This window comes from Pseudorasbora parva, chromosome 22 (genome assembly GCF_024679245.1).
Source record: "Pseudorasbora parva isolate DD20220531a chromosome 22, ASM2467924v1, whole genome shotgun sequence".
In the NCBI taxonomy this organism is placed as follows: Eukaryota; Metazoa; Chordata; class Actinopteri; order Cypriniformes; family Gobionidae; genus Pseudorasbora; species Pseudorasbora parva.
Genome location: NC_090193.1, coordinates 8333662 through 8346244, shown reverse-complemented (window position 1 = coordinate 8346244; position 12583 = coordinate 8333662). Strand labels below are relative to the sequence as shown.

General features: G+C 39.4%; 7 non-coding genes across 7 annotated transcripts; 2 read left to right on the top strand and 5 right to left on the bottom strand.

Annotated features, from left to right (window-relative positions):
- Positions 1–616: 616 nt before the first annotated feature.
- Positions 617–698, bottom strand: trnas-gcu (transfer RNA serine (anticodon GCU)). Its single transcript has one exon. It is a non-coding gene; the product is annotated as a tRNA-Ser (tRNA).
- A 629-nt stretch (positions 699–1327) lies between these two features.
- trnas-gcu (transfer RNA serine (anticodon GCU)) lies at positions 1328–1409 on the bottom strand. The gene has a single exon. It is a non-coding gene; the product is annotated as a tRNA-Ser (tRNA).
- A 392-nt stretch (positions 1410–1801) lies between these two features.
- trnas-gcu (transfer RNA serine (anticodon GCU)) lies at positions 1802–1883 on the bottom strand. Its single transcript has one exon. It is a non-coding gene; the product is annotated as a tRNA-Ser (tRNA).
- Positions 1884–2275: 392 nt separating this feature from the next.
- Positions 2276–2357, bottom strand: trnas-gcu (transfer RNA serine (anticodon GCU)). Its single transcript has one exon. It is a non-coding gene; the product is annotated as a tRNA-Ser (tRNA).
- Positions 2358–3234: 877 nt separating this feature from the next.
- LOC137058922 (U4 spliceosomal RNA) lies at positions 3235–3375 on the top strand. The gene has a single exon (XR_010900886.1). It is a non-coding gene; the product is annotated as a U4 spliceosomal RNA (small nuclear RNA).
- Positions 3376–5016: 1641 nt separating this feature from the next.
- Positions 5017–5157, top strand: LOC137058933 (U4 spliceosomal RNA). The gene has a single exon (XR_010900896.1). It is a non-coding gene; the product is annotated as a U4 spliceosomal RNA (small nuclear RNA).
- Positions 5158–11672: 6515 nt separating this feature from the next.
- On the bottom strand, positions 11673–11754 carry trnas-gcu (transfer RNA serine (anticodon GCU)). Its single transcript has one exon. It is a non-coding gene; the product is annotated as a tRNA-Ser (tRNA).
- Between the last annotated feature and the right edge of the window lie 829 nt (positions 11755–12583).

The following is a 12583-nucleotide window of genomic DNA, read 5'->3' as shown; positions in this document are numbered from 1 at the left end:
AAACTGGGATGTTGTGTTTTTCTGCAGCTATGTTTAGGATGATTACTTTAAAGTAGTTAAACGTTAAAGCGGTGGTAAGTACGTTAAAGCAAAGTGCTTTAAACAACTTTGCCTGGCACTCTCGAACACTAAAGACAACCATCGACGAGGATGAGATTCGAACCCACGCGTGCAGAGCACAATGGATTAGCAGTCCATCGCCTTAACCACTCGGCCACCTCGTCACACGTCTGCATGAAACTGGGCTCTGGAGTTTTTCTGCAGCTATGTTTAGGATGATTACTTTAAAGTGGTTAAACGTTAAAGCGGTGGTAGGTACATTAAAGCAAAGTACTTCAAACAACTTTGCCTGGCACTCTCGAACACTAAAGACATCAATCGACGAGGATGGGATTCTAACCCACGCGTGCAGAGCACAATGGATTAGCAGTCCATCGCCTTAACCACTCGGCCACCTGGTCACGCGTCTGCATGAAACTGGGATGTGGTGTTTTTCTGCATCTATGTTTAGGATGATTACTTTAAAGTGGTTAAACGTTAAAGCGGTAGTAGGTACATTAAAGCAAAGTGCTTCAAACAACTTTGCCTGGCACTCTCGAACACTAAAGACATCAAACGACGAGGATGGGATTCGAACCCACGCGTGCAGAGCACAATGGATTAGCAGTCCATCGCCTTAACCACTCGGCCACCTCGTCACGCGTCTGCATTAAATTGGAATGTGGTGTTTTTCTGCAGCTATATTTAGGATGATTACTTTAAAGTAGTTAAACGTTAAAGCGGTGGTAAGTACGTTAAAGCAAAGTGCTTTAAACAACTTTGCCTGGCACTCTCGAACACTAAAGACAACCATCGTTGAGGATGGGTTTCGAACCCACGCGTGCAGAGCACAATGGATTAGCAGTCCATCGCCTTAACCACTCGGCCACCTCGTCACACGTCTGGATGAAACTGGGCTCTGGTGTTTTTCTGCAGCTATGTTTAGGATGATTATTTTAAAGTAGTTAAACGTTAAAGCGGTGGTAAGTACGTTAAAGCAAAGTGCTTTAAACAACTTTGCCTGGCACTCTCGAACACTAAAGACAACCATCGTTGAGGATGGGTTTCGAACCCACGCGTGCAGAGCACAATGGATTAGCAGTCCATCGCCTTAACCACTCGGCCACCTCGTCACGCAGCTGAATTAAAATGGGATGGGGTGTTTTTCTGCAGCTATGTTTATGATGATTACGTTAAAGTGGTTAAACGTTAAAGCGGTGGTAGGTACATTAAAGCAAAGTGCTTCAAACAACTTTGCCTGGCACTCTCGAACACTAAAGACATCAAACGACGAGGATGGGATTCGAACCCACGCGTGCAGAGCACAATGGATTAGCAGTCCATCGCCTTAACCACTCGGCCACCTCGTCACGCGTCTGCATGAAACTGGGATGTGAGGTTTTTCTGCATCTATGTTTAGGATGATTACTTTAAAGTGGTTAAACGTTAAAGCGGTGGTAAGTACGTTAAAGCAAAGTGCTTTAAACAACTTTGCCTGGCACTCTCGAACACTAAAGACAACCATCGTTGAGGATGGGTTTCGAACCCACGCGTGCAGAGCACAATGGATTAGCAGTCCATCGCCTTAACCACTCGGCCACCTCGTCACGCAGCTGAATTAAAATGGGATGGGGTGTTTTTCTGCAGCTATGTTTATGATGATTACGTTAAAGTGGTTAAACGTTAAAGCGGTGGTAGGTACATTAAAGCAAAGTGCTTCAAACAACTTTGCCTGGCACTCTCGAACACTAAAGACATCAAACGACGAGGATGGGATTCGAACCCACGCGTGCAGAGCACAATGGATTAGCAGTCCATCGCCTTAACCACTCGGCCACCTCGTCACGCGTCTGCATGAAACTGGGATGTGAGGTTTTTCTGCATCTATGTTTAGGATGATTACTTTAAAGTGGTTAAACGTTAAAGCGGTGGTAAGTACGTTAAAGCAAAGTGCTTTAAACAACTTTGCCTGGCACTCTCGAACACCAAAGACAACCATCGTTGAGGATGGGTTTCAAACCCAGACGTGCAGAGCACAATGGATTAGCAGTCCATCGCCTTAACCACTCGGCCACCTCGTCACGCGTCTGCATGAAATTGGAATGTGGTGTTTTTCTGCAGCTATGTTTAGGATGATTACTTTAAAGTGGTTAAACGTTTAAGCGGTGGTAGGTACATTAAAGCAAAGTGCTTCAAACAACTTTGCCTGGCACTCTCGAACACTAAAGACATCAAACGACGAGGATGGGATTCGAACCCACGCGTGCAGAGCACAATGGATTAGCAGTCCATCGCCTTAACCACTCGGCCACCTCGTCACGTGTCTGCATGAAACTGGGATGTGATGTTTTTCTCCATCTATGTTTAGGATGATTACTTTAAAGTAGTTAAACGTTAAAGCGGTGGTAAGTACGTTAAAGCAAAGTGCTTTAAACAACTTTGCCTGGCACTCTCGAATACTAAAGACAACCATCGTTGAGGATGGGATTCAAACCCACGCGTGCCGAGCACAATGGATTAGCAGTCCATCGGCTTAACCACTCGGCCACCTCGTCCCATGTCTGAAGGGACAGAATTCGTGCTTTGCAGCCACTATCATTAACACAACGGAGAAAAAGTTTACCTTAATGTGTTGTAAAAATGTTGAGGTGATGAGAGATTCGAGCCTTAGACTGACCAGCAAGAAGCAATGTATTATTTTGGTTAGGAGACTCACATTTGTGTTGATGGAAGGAGATGTGCTTATGTTTTTTTGTGTGCTGATTTTACTTTATTGGAAAGAACCTAGAGAGAAAGCCTGAGTCTAGAAAAACATAGCATAGCTGGCATTGATCCTACCTCAGAAAATGTTTGCAGTGTCCTTGCACTCTTCATTATCCTACCCAACCTCGTAGAGGGCATGCTGAATCAATCCTGAACTCAAATATGTTCTTAGAGACTGAGCATTATGATCCTGCCCCTTTGCTGCCAGAATACCCATAATTCTCTGCTCCCAGATGTACCGAAGCAGTGCAATTTTTTGAGTGAGAAGAGGACAATGAATAAATCTTTTTGTGCATTTCCCTCGCCTCTTTCATAGTCACACTATGAAGCCATCAGTGCCAGAAGCTGATTGCATAGCAGTTTAAAGCTTGATACCATCCTGTCGTTCCATGTCCAGATATGTGCATCGAAGATGTTGTGATGTTTTAGGGCATTCTTTCGCAGAGGCAATATCGTAGCCTATGAGGTTTGTCCGAGGCGCGATCTTTGCTGGTTGAAAACTTTACCCAATACCCCGCTAGGTTGACTTGAAATACAGTCAGCCTTGGCAATTTTTGTCAGTCTCTTTGGAGACTTATCAACTTGTTGAAAAGAATCCTTTGTTCCTGTTGTCTGCTGTTTCTGAAATGGTTGTGAATCCATGAACACGGAGAAGTTTCGGCTTCTCAGATTTTGGGCTTTTCTCAGCCAATCTCTGTAGTACTTTGGAGTTTCTTACGCCCATGTCCAAGCACCAGAGAAGTTGTTTTATTGATCCTTTAATCAGAATGTTATCAGATATTAACCCAAGCTTTTTTGCTGTTATCAATAAAATGTAATTCAGTTAAAGCTTGCCATGATGTGTTGTAAACAGTTGGATGATGCAAGCAGCATCCGTGCAGTTGACTTTTTTTTACTAGGATCTCCGTAGAGCAAAATGGGCTAGCCTAAATGGGGGTACATTAAAGCAAAGTGCTTCAAAAAACTTAGCCTGGCTCTCTCGAACACTAAAGACATTAAGCAATGAGGATGGGATTCGAACTCACGCGTGCAGAGCACAATGGATTTGCAGTCAATATCCTTAACCACTTGGCCACCTCGTCACCCGTCTGCATAAAACTGGGATGTTGTGTTTTTCTGCATCTATGTTTAGGATAATTACTTTAAAGTGGTTAAACGTTAAAGCGGTGGTAGGTACATTAAAGCAAAGTGCTTCAAACAACTTTGCCTGGCACTCTCGAACACTAAAGACATCAAACGACGAGGATGGGATTCGAAGCCACGCGTGCAGAGCACAATGGATTAGCAGTCCATCGCCTTAACCACTCGGCCACCTCGTCACGCGGCTGCATTAAACTGGGATGTGGTGTTTTTCTGCAGCTATGTTTAGGATGATTACTTTAAAGTAGTTAAACGTTAAAGCGGATGTAAATACGTTAAAGCAAAGTGCTGTAAACAACTTTGCCTGGCACTCTCGAACACTAAAGACAACCATCCTTGAGGATGAGATTCGAACCCACGCGTGCAGAGCACAATGGATTAGCAGTCCATCGGCTTAACCACTCGGCCACCTCGTCCCATGTCTGAAGGTCCCATGTCCCGTCCCATGACAGAATTCGTGCTTTGCAGCCACTATCATTAACACAACGGAGAAAAAGTTTACCTTAATGTGTTTTAAAAATGTTGAGGTGATGAGAGATTCGAGCCTTAGACTGACCAGCAAGAAGCAATGTATTATTTTGGTTAGGAGACTCACATTTGTGTTGATGGAAGGAGATGTGCTTATGTTTTTTTGTGTGCTAATTTTACTTTATTGGAAAGAACCTAGAGAGAAAGCCTGAGTCTAGAAAAACATAGCATAGCTGGCATTGATCCTACCTCAGAAAATGTTTGCAGTGTCCTTGCACTCTTCATTATCCTACCCAACCTCGTAGAGGGCATGCTGAATCAATCCTGAACTCAAATATGTTCTTAGAGACTGAGCATTATGACCCCGCCCCTTTGCTGCCAGAATACCCATAATTCTCTGCTCCCAGATGTACCGAAGCAGTGCAATTTTTTGAGTGAGAAGAGGACAATGAATAAATCTTTTTGTGCATTTCCCTCGCCTCTTTCATAGTCACACTATGAAGCCATCAGTGCCAGAAGCTGATTGCATAGCAGTTTAAAGCTTGATACCATCCTGTCGTTCCATGTCCAGATATGTGCATCGAAGATGTTGTGATGTTGTAGGGCATTCTTTCGCAGAGGCAATATCGTAGCCTATGAGGTTTATCCGAGGCGTGATCTTTGCTGGTTGAAAACTTTACCCAATACCCCGCTAGGTTGACTTGAAATACAGTCAGCCTTGGCAATTTTTGTCAGTCTCTTAGGAGACTTATCAACTTGTTGAAAAGAATCCTTTGTTCCTGTTGTCTGCTGTTTCTTAAACGGTTGTGAATCCATGAACACGGAGAAGTTTCGGCTTCTCAGATTTTGGGCTTTTCTCAGCCAATCTCAGTAGTACTTTGGAGTTTCTTACGCCCATGTCCAAGCACCAGAGAAGTTGTATTATTGATCCTGTAATCAGAATGTTATCAGATATTAACCCAAGCTTTTTTGCTGTTATCAATAAAATGTAATTCAGTTAAAGCTTGCCATGATGTGTTGTAAACAGTTGGATGATGCAAGCAGCATCCCTGCAGTTGACTTTTTTTTACTAGGATCTCCGTAGAGCAAAATAGGCTAGCCTAAATGGGGGTACATTAAAGCAAAGTGCTTTAAACAACTTTGCCTGGCACTCTCGAACACCAAAGACAACCATCGTTGAGGATGGGTTTCAAACCCACACGTGCAGAGCACAATGGATTAGCAGTCCATCACCTTAACCACTCAGCCACCTCGTCACGCGGCTGCATTAAACTGGGATGTTGTGTTTTTCTGCAGCTATGTTTAGGATGATTACTTTAAAGTAGTTAAACGTTAAAGCGGTGGTAAGTACGTTAAAGCAAAGTGCTTTAAACAACTTTGCCTGGCACTCTCGAACACTAAAGACAACCATCGACGAGGATGAGATTCGAACCCACGCGTGCAGAGCACAATGGATTAGCAGTCCATCGCCTTAACCACTCGGCCAAAAACAGGGCAAAGCGGACTGCCATGGCGGGGGAAAGAAAAAAAAAAGAAAAAGCGAAGGGGGAAAAGGAAAAAGGAAAAAAAAGCGGTGGAACCGGATATTTCTTTTTTTTTATATTTTGTTTGTTACCAGTTCTCTATGCATATTTCCCTTACTAACAAACTAACTAACACATTTCTTAAATAAATATTTATACTTTTACTTAATCGCAAAACACTTCCTCAAATAATTTTTGTACAGCCGAAATAAAACAAAGAACACGTATTTGTATTTCTACTAATATGTTTTATTCAAAAGTCTTAAATCCAATGCAACATTCATAATAAATATTCCTTATGTGTATTAATATAATTTTAAATAATATCGATTGCAACTATAATAAACAAACAAATGCAGTTTAATAATAAAAATATATACATATTTACATATACTAATGATAATAAGCACTTCCACACATAGTTTAATAAAAGTTTATTTAAGTATAATGTAAATAACATATGTGTCTATGTATATATATATATATATATATATATATATATATATATATATATATATATATATATATATATATATATATATATATATATACACATGAATATATATAATTTATACATTTAAAAACTTTAACATTAAAGATAGATAGATAGATAGATAGATAGATAGATAGATAGATAGATAGATAGATAGATAGATAGATAGATAGATAGATAGATAGATAGATAGATAGATAGATAGATAGATAGATAGATAGATAGATAGATAGATAGATAGATAGATAGAAATAATATAATATATGTGTCAGAGGGTGTTTTGGTGTTGGTTCATGTTCATGTTTTATGTTTCATGTTTTTGAGGTATCATGTTCACAGTCATGTTTTTTCATGCACTTCCTGGTTTGTCATGTGATCCTGACATGTGCTCCCTTGTTTTGTGTTCTGTCATGTCATTGGTTTATTGTTTGATCATTGTTCACAGGTGTCCCTTGTCCAGTCATTAGTCTATGTATTTTAGCCCTCATGTTTGCCATGTGTAATAGATGTTGTTACCCACTGTTAGTGAGTATATTGTTTATGTTCTGCTTCATGCCAAGCCTAACCTGTTGTTTAATGTTTTGGATTTAAGGTTGCTCTAATAAAGACTGCACTTGGGTTCTAAACCTTGCCTCCAGTGGACTTAATGTGACAATATGTATAAATACTATAATAAAAAATACTATTCTGCTAAACACCACACACTCTTGCCAGGACTTGCACCTGGAATCTTCCACCCAAAGGATGGATGTGTTACTATTACACCACAAGAGTTTTTGCACTGGTCGTGGGCCTGCACTGCGCTGAGGTCCTGCTTCCATCCCTAACGATGTCTGCTCTGCTGACTGCAAAAAAAAAAATGTTAGTGTTTTCCCTAGGTCAGATAATATTGCCAGCATAGTTAAACTAAATTATTTTTAGCCTTATAAAGCTGCATCATTTGGTATACAAATACCTAATGCATGTAAATGAAAAGCATTAAAAAAAATATATTTGTTTTTTCGAATCCGTTGTCTGATCTTTTTTAAGTTAAACTACTTTCAGTATAATTGTAGAAACACCCACCTTCAGATCTTTGTGCAAGTGTCTTTTTAATGTGTTAGTGCAGTTTAAGTCTCTTACTAAACTGTAATAAAGACCTCATTGATGCACCTTACAAGCAAAGAAATTCATCTAGTATACTGACAGCATCTTCACTAAAATGCACAGCATTGCTTAATTTTGCCTCTGATTAAAACTAATGTTATTTTTCAAGTTTGATGCTCAACAAAAAACTCAAATGTAATCTTTTCTAATTAAATTTTTGTTTAAAAAAAAAAGAGATGGGGAAAAAAACTAAAATTAGTACTGATCATCAGCATAAATAAAATAATCACATTTATCACCACATACCTTATGATAACCACATTTGCAAGTGATTCTTTTCCCAAAGATATCATATACACAGGTCAGATTGTGTAATGGACACTTATGAATTCGGTCCAAGGCATCCTTCCATTTCTTTGCCCCAGGCTTCTTGCCTGTTGTGAAGTGGTACTTCCCTTGGGCATATTTGCACATGATGTCATGCCAATACGAGTCAGGTTTACCCATCTTAGTCATGTCTATAAATATGAAACAAAACTGTAAATATCAGACTTGCATTACTTTTGGGAAATACTTGATTTAAAATCTAAAGAAAAGTGTTAGGGACAAAAAATACAACAGAAGACATTTTTAGGTAGAAGGTGGATTTGACACATTGATGATTGTTTGATTATAGACATGGATGGTTGTTAAAGTATTTAAATTGTATTCCTGTTAATTTATGTGTGTAAAAAGATTTTTTTTTAACTCTATGCCAAATACAATGAACGATAACATTACACTAAACTCAAATAAATACATTGAAAACAGTACAAGTCAACATAATGTAAAAAGCCAAGTTTATATAGTAATTATGCAAAATGTATAAAACATTTAGTTACTAAAGTCATGTTGCAGTGTAGATTTGTCTGACATATCTTTTAAATGCTGCTTACCTTTAACATTACTCGAGATTAACAGTTACATATTTAGATTAATTATTTGCATAAACAAATATTGATGCACTGTAAAGCATATATTTGACTACATGGGTGGTTGTTAAAGTATTTAAATTGTATTTCTGTTAATTCATTTGTGTAAAAAGATTTTTTTTAACTCTATACCAAATACAATGAACGATAACTATGTAATGAGAATACTTAAATAAATACATTGAAAACAGTACAAGTCAATATAATTTAAAAAAAAAAGCCACGTTTATATAGTAATTATGCAAAATGTATAAGAAATTTAGTTACTAAAGTCATGTGCCAGGCAGTGTATCATATGCACAGGACACATATCTTTAAAATGCTGCTTGCCTTAAGAGATTACGCTACCTGTTGTTCTGAGGTCAATTATTTTCATAGACAAATATTGATGAATTTTAGAGCATATATCCGCCTGCTTTGGTAAGCAAACATATACGTGACGATATATTCTAACTCTTTCAGGTTAAAATATATGCTGAACTTAACTTACCTGCTCGTTATACGAAGATATTAGTTTTGAGGTAACGTTAATGATGGGGGTTGGTGTCGGTGATAAAAGATGATGAGTCATTCGAATAAATGGCGCTCTTTTTATGACTGTAGTCACATGACTATATTTCGGCCAATGACTGTTTTGCCCCGTTCAGCCAATGAACGTTTTGCCCCGTTGAGCTCTGTTCGCATACTGTTAGGACTTAACCATTGACTGTTAGGATTGTGTTCGGAATTGTTCGGAATATGTTAGGACTTGTTTCGATTGCGTTCGGAATTTTTAGGAGTGCGTTCGGAATTGTTAGGAGTGCGTTAGGAATTGTTAGACCGGCCGATCGCTGGAAGGAACGGCCACCTCGTCACGCGGCTGCATTAAACTGGGATGTGGTGTTTTTCTGCAGCTATCAATCAACTTTATTTATATAGCGCTTTTACAATCACGATTGTGTCAAAGCAGCTTCACAGTGTCAAACAGGATAATATTGCGACAAAATTAGATTTGGCTGTACAGTCGTACTGGAGAAAACAGTGATGTTATCAGCTTATTTTAATTTATCATATAGCGACAATGTTGGCAGATCAGTATTATAGTTTATAGAATTAAATAAGACCTAATTCATATATTTTATATGTATAATAAGTTGAATAACTTTAATCATATTTTTAGTGTCCCCAACTGAGCAAGCCAAGCCAAAGGCGACAGTGGCAAGGAACCAAAACTCCATCAGGGCGTGATGGAGAAAAATAAACCTTGGGAGAAACCAGACTCAGTCGGGGTGCCAGTTCTCCTCTGGCCTATTAACACACCGTGTAAGATTTATTATTCTGGCAACCTTACAGGTCGGAAATCATATTAGATCGGATTATTCAAAATTTTCAGGGTATCACGGAAGAGACAGATTTATTTAGGATGGGGCGTCAATTACACAAGAGTATGAATACATGAAAGATCGGAATTATTGCGCCGAAGACGGGTTTTGAGCATGTCGTGCCAGTGAGGCAAATTCGGAGGAGACACCATTTGACACGGCTCAGCAGACACTCCAGGATGCGTTGGTCATGTCCAGGCAGGTCCACCATCCGATCCGGACAGGGCCCAGATCCGGGATAAACCTCGGGATAAACAGAGAGACTAACATTAGCGTAGATGTCACTCTTTTTATGATGTAACGAGTACATCAGGTGTTATGGGAAGTGTTCCCGGTTCCGGCTGACCTAGTTAATGCAGCCTAACAATCAGTCAATTGAATTGAATAATGAAAGTTAAAAATGTTCTATGTGTATGCCATAGTAAAGAGATGTGTTTTTAGTCTAGATTTAAACTGACAGAGTGTGTCTGCTTCCCGAACAATGCTAGGAAGACTATTCCACAATTTAGGAGCTAAATAGGAAAATGATCGACCGCCTGCAGTTGATTTAGATATTCTAGGTATTATCAACTGGCCAGAGTTTTGAGACCGCAATCGACGTGATGGGGTATAATGCGTTAAGAGCTCGCTTAAGTACCGGGGAGCTAAACTATTTAGTGCTTTGTAAGTAATAAGCAAGATTTTAAAATGTATGCGATGTTTAATAGGGAGCCAGTGCAGTGTTGACAGAACTGGACTAATATGATCATACTTCCTGGTTCTAGTAAGAACTCTAGCTGCTGCATTTTGGACTAGCTGGAGTTTGTTTATTAAGCGAGCAGGGCAACCACCCAGTAGAGCATTACAATAATCTAGCCTTGAGCTCATGAACGCATGTACTAACTGTTCAGCATTTTGCATTGAAAGCATGTGCCGTAATTTAGATATATTTTTAAGATGATAGAATGCGGTTTTACAGATGCTAGAAACGTGGCTTTCAAATGAAAGATTGGTATCAAAGAGCACACCCAGGTTCCTCACTGACGGCGAGGGCTTGACAGAGCAGTCATCAAGTGTTAGACAGTATTCTCGGTTACTACTTGTGGAGCTTTTCTGTCCAATAATTAAAAATTCAGTTTTATCTGAATTAAGTTGCAGAAAATTACTATTCATCCAATTTTTTATATCAGCTATGCATTCTGTTAATCTTGTGAATTGGTAGGTTTCATCAGGGCGTGAGGAAATATAGAGCTGAGTATCGTCAGCATAACAATGAAAACTAACGCCATGCTTCTTAATGATAGCTCCCAGTGGTAGCATATACAGGGTGAAAAGCAACGGTCCTAACACTGAGCCTTGCGGTACCCCATACTGAACTTGTGATCGGTGTGACATCTCTTCATTTACTGCTACAAACTGATAACGGTCAGATAAGTACGATTTAAACCATGCCAAAGCAGTTCCACTAACGCCAACATAATTTTCGATTCTATTCAGAAGAATATTGTGATCGATAGTATCAAATGCAGCGCTAAGATCGAGTAACACTAATAGAGAGATACAACCACGATCAGATGATAAGAGTAAATCATTTGTAACTCTAATTAGAGCACTCTCAGTACTATGATACGGTCTAAATCCTGACTGGAAATCCTCACATATACCATTTCTTTCTAAAAAAGAACATAATTGTGAAGACACAGCCTTTTCTAGTATTTTTGATAGAAAAAAATACTATGTTTAGGATGATTACTTTAAAGTGGTTAAACGTTAAAGCGGTGGTAGGTACATTAAAGCAAAGTGCTTCAAACAACTTTGCCTGGCACTCTCCAACACTAAAGACATCAAACGACGAGGATGGGATTCAAACCCACGCGTGCAGAGCACAATGGATTAGCAGTCCATCGCCTTAACCACTCGGCCACCTCGTCACGCGTCTGCATGATACTGGGATGTGGTGTTTTTCTGTATCTATGTTTAGGATGATTACTTTAAAGTGGTTAAACGTTAAAGCGGTGGTAGGTACATTAAAGCAAAGTGCTTTAAACCACTTTGCCTGGCACTCTCGAACACTAAAGACATCAAATGACGAGGATGGGATTCGAACCCACGCGTGCAGAGCAAAATGGATTAGCAGTCCATCGCCTTAACCACTCGTCCACCTCGTCACACGTCTGCATGAAACTGGGCTCTGGTTTTTTTCTGCAGCTATGTTTAGGATGATTACTTTAAAGCAAAAAGAAGATCAAAAGCACTTATTAGAGGCACAACACATTTTAGCTCTAGGAAAGTGTCTATTACCAACATAATCCAATCAGAATAGTTAGACTGGACCTAACTGTTTATTAAAACACATATATATTGGAGACGGAGTTCAGACTGGCGCTCAGGTTGTGTTTGCTCACGTGATAACGGTAACGTCATACGCACATGACGTTAAGGAGGTGCGTAAAGCGAGTTACTCCTCTCACTTCTGCTAGTTTTACTGAGATGTCTTATCCCGTGCGAATTGGCCATTAATATTACAGACGTCCTGAGGTAAAATGACTTTACCCCCATGTCCCCATGTTAATCTAGTCCCGTCCGAATAGGGCTTAAGTCTCCACATTTATGAGACCTCACTTGGAAAATACAAATGTAGACTATACATTCCACGGTTATTATTATGTGGCACTAATTACATTGATTAAATAGTTTAGACTTGCTTGACCCCATTTGGGAAATTCAGATGTTTTTGTTTGCATTCAATACAATTTTTAA